We start from the raw sequence: 12,411 nt of genomic DNA, 5'->3' as shown, positions 1-12,411 counted from the left end.
CGGTTTAGAAAGTCACTTTTTCATAAGCTTGCTGTTATCAGCTGAATCTAGTTTTTCTCTCTTACCTCCACAGAATGTTATGATCTAAGTCGGCCTATATCTCCTTTAGATCGTAAGCTTCTAGGATCAGGTCTTCTGCTGTTAGCGTACTCTTCCATTGCGTAGTACGGTACTTCACGCTCAGCACTCTAACCCTAACTCTATCCCTACGTACTGTGTTCTGTACACTGTAGACACCAGTACAGTGTTTTTGCACCGATGAACTGCCCAGTGCAATCTTCTGCCTGTAACCGGCACAGTATAGCACGCTGCACCCAGTGGTTGCTCAATAAATACTTCGGACTTCTTAGTGTATAGGTGGAAAATTTTGATTTTTATTTAGTTTCAGATTCCACAGTGGGTAGATATAGATGTGTTCATTTTCAAAGATGACGATACTGAATCTGCTTGACGACATCATTACGTGAAAAGGAAGTTTTAATTCTTTTAGCTTTTCCCATGATTTTTATAAAAGATCATTTCTGAGGGTGGGGAGGGGAGGGGAGCAGACCCCAAAGGGAAGACAACTCCTGAAGGTCTATGGTTAGAGGAGACCGAGGAGGGATCCTCTGAATCTCTTCCTGCACTGGGTCCAGGGTGGGGTCTCAAGCCCTCTGCTTCTTCTGCCAGTCAGTCAGTCGGTCAATCACATTTATTGAGCACTTACAGTGTGCAGAGCATTGTACTAAATGCTTGGGAGAGTACCATATAACCCTAAGAGAGACACATCCCTGACAACAGTGAGCTTACAGTCCAGAGGGGGAGACAGACATTAACATAAATAAATAAAATTGCAGAAATGTACATAAGTGTTGCCGGGGATGGGAGGGGCAATAGAATAAAGAGAGTAAGTCGGGGCAAGGCAGAAGGGAGTGGGAGATGAGGAAAAGTGGGACTTAGTCTAGGAAGGCCTCTTGGAGGAGATGTGCCTTCAATAAGGTTTTGAAGGCAGGGAGAGTAATTGTCTATCAGATATGAAGAGGAAGTTCCAGGCCAGAGACAGGACATGGGCAAAAAGTCAGTGGCACGGAGATAGACCAGAGAGTATCTTAGCATTAGAGGAGCCCCCACCCCTCCTGGCCTGGAGCTGATTGGCAGGCTTTGGGGCAGGCAGGGACGAAGAGCAGAGACAGGTTTATTTTGCTCCGGGTCTTGAGGTGGCAAAGTGGGCTGAGGAGAACTGGCAAAATAAACTGGAGCCGGTGAAGTCACTGGGGTCTGGCTTCTGTTATTATTGGTTAACGGTTTTGGACAGGGTGCCCGCCCACCCTGAGGCAGACAGACAGGACAGCGGCAGTCACTGTTGCCGGCCACTCCTGAGACCACCGGTTCTAAACTCACTCATCTCCTCTGGGCTGCCGAAACACTGCTGGACTGACTCCAGGTGGGGAAACAAGTGGGGTCAACAGTCAGTCAGTCAATCCTATTTATTGAGCACTTACTGTGTACAGAGCACTGTACCAAGTGCTTGGGAGAGTACAATGTAACGATAGAACAGACATTCCCTGCCCACAAGGAGCTAGCAGTCTAAAGACACTTACTTCTCTGGGCCTTAGTTCCCTCATCTATAAAATGGGCATTAAGACTGTGAGCCCTAGGTGGCTCCAACCTGATTACCTTGTACCTACCTCAGTGCTTAGAACAGTGCCTGGAACACAGCAAGTGCTGAACATATGCCATTCATTATTATTATTACTATTATGCCCTTTGCTTCGTACCCCCAAGCCAAGATCCCACCTTTCCCGGGCCTGTGCTCCCTCCTCCCCCATCTCCGCTGAGGCCAGGGTGCCACGCAGGTGGGGTGACACAAAGGACCTCCTTGAGGCTGAAAGTCTGCTGCTCAAAAGGCCAAAAAAGCCAGAAGTTCCCCAGTCCTTTCTGGGAAGAAATGGCCTACCTCACAGACCTGCTTCCAGTCCTCTGACCATACAGTGAAGGGTGGTGAATATCCCCGCCTGTAGCCTTATCCTCCACTCATCTCTCTCATTCAACCCACATATTAATCAATCAGTCATATTTATTGAGCACTTACTGTGTACAGAGCACTGTACTAAATGATTGGGAGAGTACAGTGTAACGGAGTTGATAGATATATGCCCTGCCCACAACCCATATTCAATCTGTCACCAAATCCTGTCGGTTCAACCTTCACAACATCACTAAAATCAGTCGTTTCCTCTCCATCCAAACTGCTATCACACTGATCCAAGGACTTAATCTATCCCACCTTGATTACTGCACCAGCCTCCTTGCTGACTAATCTGCCTCCTGTCTCTCTCCACTCCAATCCATATTTCATTCTGCTGCCCAGATCGTCTTTCTAAAAAAGTTCAATGTCTCCCCTCTCCTCAAAAGCCTCCAGTTGCTCATCCACCTCTGCTTCAAACAGAAACCGTTTCCTCTCTACTTTAAGGCACTCATTCTGCTCTCTTCCTCCTACCTTACCTCCGTGATTACCTACTACAGCCCAACCCATGTACATATGGCACTCCTCTAACACCAACCTACTGTCTGTACCTCCATCTCATTTATCCCACCACTGACCCCTAGCCCACGTTCTCCCTTGGGCTTGGAACAGTTTCCCACTTTTTTGTTTTCTTTGTTTTTTTCTTTTATGATATTTGTTAAGTACTTACTATGCGTCAAGCTTTATTCTCAGCGATGGGATAGATACAAGTCAATCAGGCCAGATACAGATCTGTCCCACATGGGGCTCACAGTCAAGGAAGGAGGGAGAACAGGTATTCAATCCCCATTTTGTAGTTGAGAAAACTGAGGTAAGAGAAGTTAAGTGACTTGCCCAAAGTCACCCAGCAGGAAAGTGGCAGAGCCAGAATTGGAAGGTGGGTCTTCTGAGTGCTTTCTATTCCCTTGCCCACACTTACCTCTCCTCCCTTCTCTCCTTCTACATCCCAGCCCGCACACTCTGCTTCTCTGATATTAACCTCACTGTGCCTCGTTCTCAACTGTCCAGCTGTCATTCATTCATTCATTCATTCATTCAGTAGTATTTATTGAGCGCTTACTATGTGCAGAGCACGTACTAAGCGCTTGGAATGAACAAGTCAGCAACAGATAGAGACAGTCCCTGCCATTTGATGGGCTTACGGTCTAATCGGGGGAGACGGACAGACGAGAACGATGGCAGTAAATAGAGTCGAGGGGAAGAACATCTTGTAAAAACGATGGCAACTAAATAGAATCGAGGTGATGTACATTTCATTAACAAAATAAATAGGGTAATGAAAATATATACAGTTGAGCAGATGAGTTCAGTGCTGAGGGGATGGGAAGGGGGACGACCAGAGGGAAATGGGGGGAAAAGAGGGTTAAACTGCGGAGAGGTGAAAGGGGGCAGTAGAGGGAGTAGAGGGAGAAGGGGAGCTCAGTCTGGGAAGGTCTCTTGGAGGAGGTGAGTTTTAAGTAGGGTTTTGAAGTGGGGAAGAGAATCAGTTTGGCGGAGGTGAGGAGGGAGGGCATTCTGGGACCGCAGGGGGACGTGGCCCAGGGGTCGACGGTGGGACGGGCGAGACCGAGGGATGGGGAGGAGGTGGGTGGCGGAGGAGCGTAGCGTGAGGGGTGGGTGGTAGAAAGAGAGAAGGGAGGAGAGGTAGGAAGGGGCAAGGTGATGGAGAGCCTTGAAGCCTAGAGTGAGGAGTTTTTGTTTGGAGCGGAGGTCGATAGGCAACCACTGGCGGTGTTTAAGAAGAGGAGTGACATGCCCGGATCGTTTCTGCAGGAAGATGAGCCGGGCAGCGGAGTGAAGAATAGACCGGAGCGGGGCAAAAGAGGAGGAAGGGAGGTCAGAGAGAAGGCCGACACAGTAGTCTAGCCGGGATATAACGAGAGCCCGTAACAGTAAGGTAGCCGTCTGGGTGGAGAGGAAAGGGCGGATCTTGGCGATATTGTAGAGGTGAAACCGGCAGGTCTCGGTAACGGATAGGATGTGTGGGGTGAACAACAGAGACAAGTCAAGGATGACACCGAGATCGCGGGCCCGAGAGACGGGAAGGATGGTCGTGCCATCGACGGTGATAGAGAAGTCTGGGAGAAGACCGGGTTTGGGAGGGAAGATGAGGAGCTCAGTCTTGCTCATGTTGAGTTTTAGGTGGTGGGCCGACATCCAGTTGGAGACATCCCTTAGGCGGGAGGAGATGCGAGCCTGAAGGGAGGGGGAGAGGACAGGGGCGGAGATGTAGATCTGCGTGTCATCTGCGTAGAGATGGTAGTCAAAGCCGTGAGTTCACCGAGGGAGTGAGTGTAGATGGAGAACAGAAGAGGGCCAAGAAATGACCCTTGAGGAACTCCAACAGTTAAAGGATGGGAGGGGGAGGAGGCGCCCGCGAAGGAGACCGAGAATGACCGGCCAGAGAGGTAAGAGGAGAACCGGGAGAGGACGGAGTCCGTGAAGCCAAGGTGAGATAAGGTATGGAGGAGGAGGGGATGGTCGACAGTGTCAAAGGCAGCAGAGAGGTCAAGGAGGATTAGAATGGAGTAGGAGCCATTGGATTTGGCAAGAAGGAGGTCACGGGTGACCTTAGAGAGAGCGGTCTCGGTAGAGTGGAGGGGACGAAAGCCAGATCGGAGGGGGTCCGGGAGAGAATGGGAGTTAAGGAATTCTAAACAGCGATTGTAGACGACTCGTTCTAGGATTTTGGAAAGGAAGGGTAGTAGGGAGATAGGGCCGACCCCTGGCCACGTCCTATCTCTGGCCTGGAATGCGGTCCCTCCTCAAATCCACCAAACTAGCACACTTCCCCCCCTCAAAGCCCTACTGAAAGTTCACCTCCTCCAGGATACCTTTCTAGACTAAGCCACCTTTTTCCTCTACTTTCCCTCCCCATCATTCTGACTTGCTCCCTTTGCTCTTCCCCCCCTCCCCCCGCCTCACAACACTTACGTATATATGTACATGTTTATAAATATAATTCTATTCATTTTTTATTAATGATATGTGTACATCTCTAATTCTATTTATTTATAATGATGTGTACCGATGCCTGTTTACTTGTTTTGATATCTGTTCACCCTCACCCTTCTAGACTGTGAGCCCATTGTGGGCAGGGACTGTCTCTGTTGCTGAATTGTACTTCCCAGGTGCTTAGTACAGTGCTCCGCACACAGTAAGAGCTCAATAAATACAATTGAATGAATGAATGAATCTCCAGGCCCATGCTTTATCCGCTTGACCATGCTTTGTCTCGGGTCTTCATATCCAACAGTCCCACAGCCCTCTTTGAAGTCTGAATGAGCTCTCCGGAGGTGGGGAGGGGTGGGGTCACCACAGGTATCATCTGGTCGGAGAGAGAGAGATTGGGCACACAGAGAGGCTGGGCTAGCAGAGCCCCCAGGGAGAGTGATTGTGGACATGGTCTCATTTCTCCACACAAAAGCCTCCACCAGCGGCACAGCAGGCCAGTGATCCCACCCAGACCATGGCTTCTGCCCTTGCAGGTTCTGGATACTAGTTTAGGAGATGGAGAGATTTTCACCAAAGGTACCATAGGCTCTCTAGCCTGGCCCCTTGGTGTCTGGAGGCCCTGGGGTTTCTTATGACTCCTCCCTGACTTTCTTATGACTCCTCTGAGGCCCACACAGGGTTCACAATATCCCCAGCACTGGTCCAGCTGGCTCTGGGAAGAGGAAGATCTGGGCAGAGCCTTCGGCCACAGGCCCAGTGCTCTCGAACCCTGCTTGAAGCACACAGGCAATTCGGGGAGCTACCTACGGGTCAGGCAGCCACTCCAGCCTGTTTGGAACACATGCCTATTATAGTAACTGTAGTATTTGTTAGGCATTTACTATGTGACTGGTACTGTACTAAGCACTGGGGTGGATACAAGCCAATCAGGTTGGACACATTCCCTCTCCCACATGGAGCTCACAGCCTTAATCTCCACTTTACAGATGAGGTAACTGAGGCACAGACAAATGAAGTGAATTGCCCAAGGCCACACAGCAGACAGATGGCAGAGATGGGATTAAAGCCCATGATCTTCTGACTCCCAGGTCCGTGGTCTATCCACTTTGCCATGCTGCTTCAAGGACCAGAGGCATGGTATCCTTGATGTTGCATTCACCCCCCACCTGCTAGCAACCCCCTGGCAGAGCCAATGCAGATACTGGACCAGGCCACTTCCAGGCAGCCTTGACTCCTGCCTGGTTCTGAGCCATGAAATTCCCAAAGCCTCACATGGAGGAGAGCAAGACATGGAGAGTGACCCCCACTGCCAGCCACTCACCCAGAGTTGGGGGAGGGAGAAAGGAGCTTTTAGGATGTAGGGTGCCAGGTGGGCTGAAGGGGCAAGCAGGCTGGGCAAGAAAATGCACTGGGCACATCCGATCTGCTCTGAGTTTCTCCAGGTGCTCAAGAGCTGGCGGTTCTGATGGGAGATCAGGGAACGGGGAGCAAGGGTGGGCCTGGAGTCCAGTCCAGCTGACTACAGGAGAGACAATGGCTTCATCCCTAATTAATCAATCAGTGGTATTTACCGAGCGCTCCTTGTGGGCAAAGTGCTTGGGAGAGTACAAAAGAGTAAGGAGACAAGATTCCTACCCTAAAGGAGCTTACAGGGAAGTTAGGGGATACTGTTCTCCACTGCCCCATTACTGGATGCCGGGGAGCACTGGACCCCATTGCCCCTGAGGAGCTGGATCTTGAAGCCAAGCAGAGGCGGGGAGAGGCGGGGAGGCAGCAGGGCAGACTCCGCCTGTTCCCAGGTCCCAAATCAATCCCTGTCCACAGGAGTTGTCAGCCAGGCCCTGCAGGCGAACTGAGAGCTGGCACAACATCCCACACCGCTCCAATCTGCCCAGCTCGGGAGAGCCAAGGCTGAACCTGCGGTTTAGGATGGGTGCTAATGGGAGTGAAGTGGCCTCCGGACCCTCCCTCCGCTCCCAGTTGGGGCGGGGGTCATCTCGTTGAGGACAGAGAGGGAGAGGAATCTCTTTTTGGGAAAATGACTGAGTCTCTCGTGACCCCTATGACCGGCCAACAGGCTAGGCACTTTCGGCTCTGTTGCCCACTCCCCAGGGACAAGCCAGTGGCACTGTGAGACTCGGCCACTTTCCCAAAAAGAGATTCCTCTCCTCTCTCCACCCCAGCATCTCTTTCTCTCTCTCACTCATGCATATATGCACTCTTTCCAAAGCTCTACCCATCTCTGCTCCAGGCACTGTGTCCAATTTTATCGCTGCCTAACCCTCTGCTTAATTCTCTGCCTCCTTCTACCTTTCTCTCTGCCTTTCCCTTTCCAAGAACCTCAACTGTCCAGCCTCTACAATCCATGGACAATGAGTCATTGCCTGAGGAGGTGGAGGTTGGCCAATCCCAGGCACATGGAATTGGCTAGAGGCCAGTCCATCTTGCCCCCAGCATTCAGCTGGTTGCTGCCTGACTTTTCTTGAGAAGGGGGAGTCAGGGCCCTCATCCCCCTGACCCCGTAGCTCTCGTCCCCATTCCCTATGGGCTGGGGGGCAGAAGGGGCAAGAGGAGTGTCTGCAAATGTCCCACCCCTACAACATGCTTAGTGGCAAGAGCACAGGCTTGGGACTCAGAAGTTGTGGGTTCTGATCCTGTTTCCTCCACTTATTAGCTGTGACTTTGACAAGTCACTTAATTTCTCCGTGCCTCAGTTACCTCATCTGTAAAATGGGGATTAGGTCCGTGAGCTTCAAATGGGGCAACCTGATTACCTTGTATCTACCCGAGCACTTAAAACAGTGCTTGGCATGTAGTAAAGCTTAACAAATACCATCATCATCATCATCATCATCATTATCAATTCCCCTTAGTGAGGCCCAGTCCCTAGCATCTGCAGTCCCCACAGGTGCAAGAAGGTCTCCCCTTCCCAGGAGGCTGTGTGCCCTCAGCGCACTGCTGTTCTGCCAGGGAACCACAGAACAAATACTGATTTGTCAGCCTAATCCCAGCTCTGCCATTTGTCTGCTGTATGACATTGGGCAAGTCACTTGACTTATCTGGGCCTCATTTACCTCATCTGTAAAATGGGGATTAAGACTCTAAGCCCCATGTGGGACAGGGACTGTATCCAACCTGATTAACTTGTAGCTACCCCAATGCTAAGAACAGTACTTGGTCCATAGTAAGTGCTTAATAAGTACCATAATTATTATTATTATTATTATTAGCCTGAGAGGAGGGAGTGGCTTTCCATTTCCTCCTCCTTCCCCTCATCCTCCTCTTCTTCCCCCACCCCTCCTCCTCTTCTTCCTCTCCTTCTCTTTCTTTACTTTTAACTCTAGTGTACTGATCTGACAAGCTTATTACAGGCAGGGAACGTGTCTACCAACTCTGTTATACTGTTATATTGTACTATCCCAAGTGTTTAGTACAGTGTTCTATGCACAGTAAGTGTTCAAAAAATAACATTGATTGGTCTGACAGTAGCCTGAAGAGAGGATTAGACCCCAGGCGTCTTGGTGGGAAGAGGTCCATCCTTTGAAAATACTAGTTTCTAGTCCCCCTCCATCCTTTCCCTTCCTCTCCCCACCAGGTAAGACTCTTCTTTGGAAGATTCAGGTAGAGCTGACAGGAGAGACGTCCCAGGGCCCCTGCTTTCTTCAGGAAGCTGGGCCCTGGGGGTCAAGTAATACGCTCACTTCCAGAAACGATATCAAAAATCAAGAGAGACCAGAGAGGCTGCAGAGCAGTCAGAAAAGAAGAGATGAGGCAGAAAAGAAAGAAAAGGGTTAGGAAGAACTTCTTCCTCTTACCCTACTACCTCAGCAGTACCTGTCCATGATGTAGGAATACACAAGGAGTGGAAATGCCAATCGAGAAGGCAAATATGTCCTTTGGGAGAGTTAAGAACAGAGCACGGTGCCACCATGACATTAAGATTCAGATCAAATGGAAGAGACCCCGGGCAATGGTGTTAAATCTCCTTTAAGCCTCCATACCCAAATGTCCCTCGATGATAAAATTGATGCTCTCAACACCATCCTCTCTACTAAATTCAGCTCACTCAATCCCCTATCCCTTCATCAGACTCACACCATTAACCCACAGTTCTTCATCACCTGCTTCCTTCACTCCACTCTTTTTCCTTCACTCATTACTCCTGGTGGAAATCCAGATATGAGGCCAACTTCATCCACCTGAAGTTCATCCTTGCCTGCTATAACTCTGCCTGCCCCTCTCTGTCTAGCCATATTATTTCTCCATAATAATAATAATAAGGGTATTTGCCAAGCACTTATTATGTGCCAAGCACTGTTCGTAGCACTGGGGAAGATACAAGGTAATCAGGTTGTCCCACGTGGGGCCTACAGTCTTCAATCCCATTTTACAGATGAGATAACTGAGGCACAGAGAAGTTCAGTGACTTGCCCGAAGTCACACATCTGACAAGTGGAAGAGCCAGGATTAGAACCCACGACCCCTGACTCCCAAGTCTGTGCTCTTTCCACTAAGCCACACTGCTTCTCATCCTTCTCCATCTTTACTGACCCCCAGGCTCATTGCCCTCAACTGTTGTTTCACACATTTAACTCCCTCCTCAAACCCCATGTCTCCCACCTCCCCATCTCTTGCCCCTAATGACTAGGCCATGTAATGTATTCAGAAAATTGGAACAATCAAGCGTGATCTCCCTAAAATCTCCCTTACTCCTCTCCAGTCTCTCCCCCCTTCTCTCCCTTCTTCAACTCTTCCATCTTTCCCAGCAGTGCTCACAGTATAAACCCATACTTTACAGACGAGATAACTGAGACGCAGAGAAGTTAAAGTGACTTGCCCAAGCTCGCACAGCAGACAAGTGGCAGTTACTGAGCCCTTGGGAATGTACAATACAATAGAGTTGGTAGACACATTCTCTGTCCACAATGAGCTTATAGTCCAGAAGGAGAAACCAGTGTATGGCTGACAATCCCTTCTGCACCATGTGCAATAGATCTGGTCCCTTGCTGTCCCGTTATATCTGTTGCGCACGGTGCCTCTTGGTATCATGATTTCCCAAAGCCTCTTTTCCCAGAAAGCTACCCCACTGCTGATCGCTACACACCAGGCTGATGTCTTCCGCTGCTGCTGTCTCCCAGCTACCACTTCTGTTTTTTCATCCCTATATCTTTCTAACATTTCTTTTATTCACCCTTTTGATGATTCCTTTATTTCAGCACAGCACAGAGCAGCTGTTGGGTCTCTTTCTGTCATCTGTATCCTTCCTGTATCCTGCCCAGAAATAGTGTGTTGGGATGAATCATTTGCTCTGCTTCTGGGGGCTTCACTGTACTCCGGGACCATATAGCGTGTAATTCCTTCGTGTCAGTTGATGTTAACTGTGGCAGGTAGGAGGGCAATGGTGGGAATCAATCAATCAACCAATCAATAGTATTGCTGTAGAAGTTGACTTTGCGGCATTTGTGGCAGGACCAGATCTTCGAGCCATCAATAATAATGTTGGTATTTGTTAAGCGCTTACTATGTGCAGAGCACTGTTCTAAGCGCTGGGGGAGATACAGGGTAATCAGGTTGTCCCACGTGAGGCTCACAGTTAATCCCTATTTTACAGATGAGGTAACTGAGGCACAGAGAAGTTAAGTGACTTGCCCACAGTCACACAGCTGACAAGTGGCAGAGCCGGGAGTCGAACCCATGACCTCTGACTCCGAAGCCCGGGCTCATTCCACTGAGCTACGCTGCTTCTCTATTAATCAATCATGTTTATTGAGCACTTACTGTGTGCAGACCATTGTACTAAACACTTGGAGCACAATATAACAGAATTGGTAGGCACATTCCCTGTCCACAGTGAGCTTACAGTTTAGAGGGGAAGATAGTCATTAATATATATAAATTAATTAAAAATATGTACATAAGTGCTGTAGAGCTGAGGGAGGAATGAATAGAAGGTGCAAGTGGAAGGGTGGCAAGGAAATCAGGGAGGTAAGGTAGGAGGGGGCAAGGTATTTATGGTGTCAGGAAAGTTACGGGAAGGACAGTGTCTGGCTGGGAAGATGAGGAATTCTCTTTTGGACATGTTAAGTTTGAGGTGTCGGTGGGACACCCAAGTAGAGCTGTCCTGAAGTCAGGAAGAACTGTGAAGGTGCAGAGAAGGAGAGATATCAGGGCTGGAGATGTACATATAGGAATCATCCGCATAGAGGTGGTAGTTGAAGACGTAGCAGGGAATGAATTCTCTAAAGGAGTGGGTTTAGATGGAGAATAGAGGGGGACTCAGACCTGAGCCTTGAAGGACTCCCACAGTTAGGGGGTGGGAAACAGAGGAGGAGGCCGTGAAAGACACGGAGAATGAGAGGCCCCAGAGATAGGAGGAGAACCAGGAGAGGACCATGCCAGTGAACCTTAGGTTGGATAATTTTTTCCAGGAGAAGGGGGTGGTTGACAATGTCGAAAGTAGCTGAGAGGTCGAGGAGGATTAGGTTGGTGTAGGGGCCATTGGATTCAGCAAGAAGGTTTCTGTGGCGTGAAGAGGTCAGAAGCCAAGATTGGAGGGGGTCTAGAGAGAACTGGGGGAAAAGAAGTTGGGACAGCTGGTGTAGACAACTTGCTCAAGGAGTTTGGAGAGGAATGGTAGGAGGGCGATGGGGCGATAACTGGAGAGAACCATTAGGTCAAGTAGGGTTTTTTAAGAGAGACATGAGCATGTTTGAAAGCAGTGGGGGAAAAGACACTGGAGAGTGAACAGTTGAAGGTATCAGTTAGGGAGGAAAGAAAGGAAGAAGGAAGCAAGTGATTTGATAAGGTGCAAAGGGATGGGATGAAGACACAGGTGGAGGGGGTGGATTTGAGAGGAGCCAGGAGATAATAATAATAATAATGTTGGTATTAGTTAAGCGCTTACTATGTGCAGAGCACTGTTCTAAGCGTTGAGGTAGACACAGGGGAATCAGGTTGTCCCACATGGGGCTCACAGTCTTAATCCCCATTTTACAGATGAGGTAACTGAGGCCCAGAGAAGTTAAGTGACTTGCCCACAGTCACACAGCTGACAGTGCTTGGCAGATAATAAGCACTTAAATGCTATTATTATTCTTAAGTGCTCAATAAATATCACTGATTGATTGCTCATCCAGACTCAGGCACAGTGATAAAATCTCACCATCAGCAGTGTCTTCATACACACACATTTAATCATACACAAACATATACCCACATGATATATACATGCATTCACTGGATTGGTGGGGATGAGGTCATACTGGGTCCAGACTAGCCCACCAAGGTTCAGGCTAACTATCACTCTGGTCCACCTTGTTTCTGCCTTCCCTCCCCACCAGCCCTGGGGCCCAGAATATCGTGGCCCAGGCTCAGATGAAGCACACCAATAAAAGAAACACAACGCAGGGGAACCGGTGGGTTCAAAAAAGCCCGGTCTGGAGGGGTTGGAG

This window comes from Ornithorhynchus anatinus, chromosome 1 (genome assembly GCF_004115215.2).
Source record: "Ornithorhynchus anatinus isolate Pmale09 chromosome 1, mOrnAna1.pri.v4, whole genome shotgun sequence".
Classification (NCBI taxonomy): domain Eukaryota; kingdom Metazoa; phylum Chordata; class Mammalia; order Monotremata; family Ornithorhynchidae; genus Ornithorhynchus; species Ornithorhynchus anatinus.
This window is presented reverse-complemented; position numbering follows the sequence as displayed.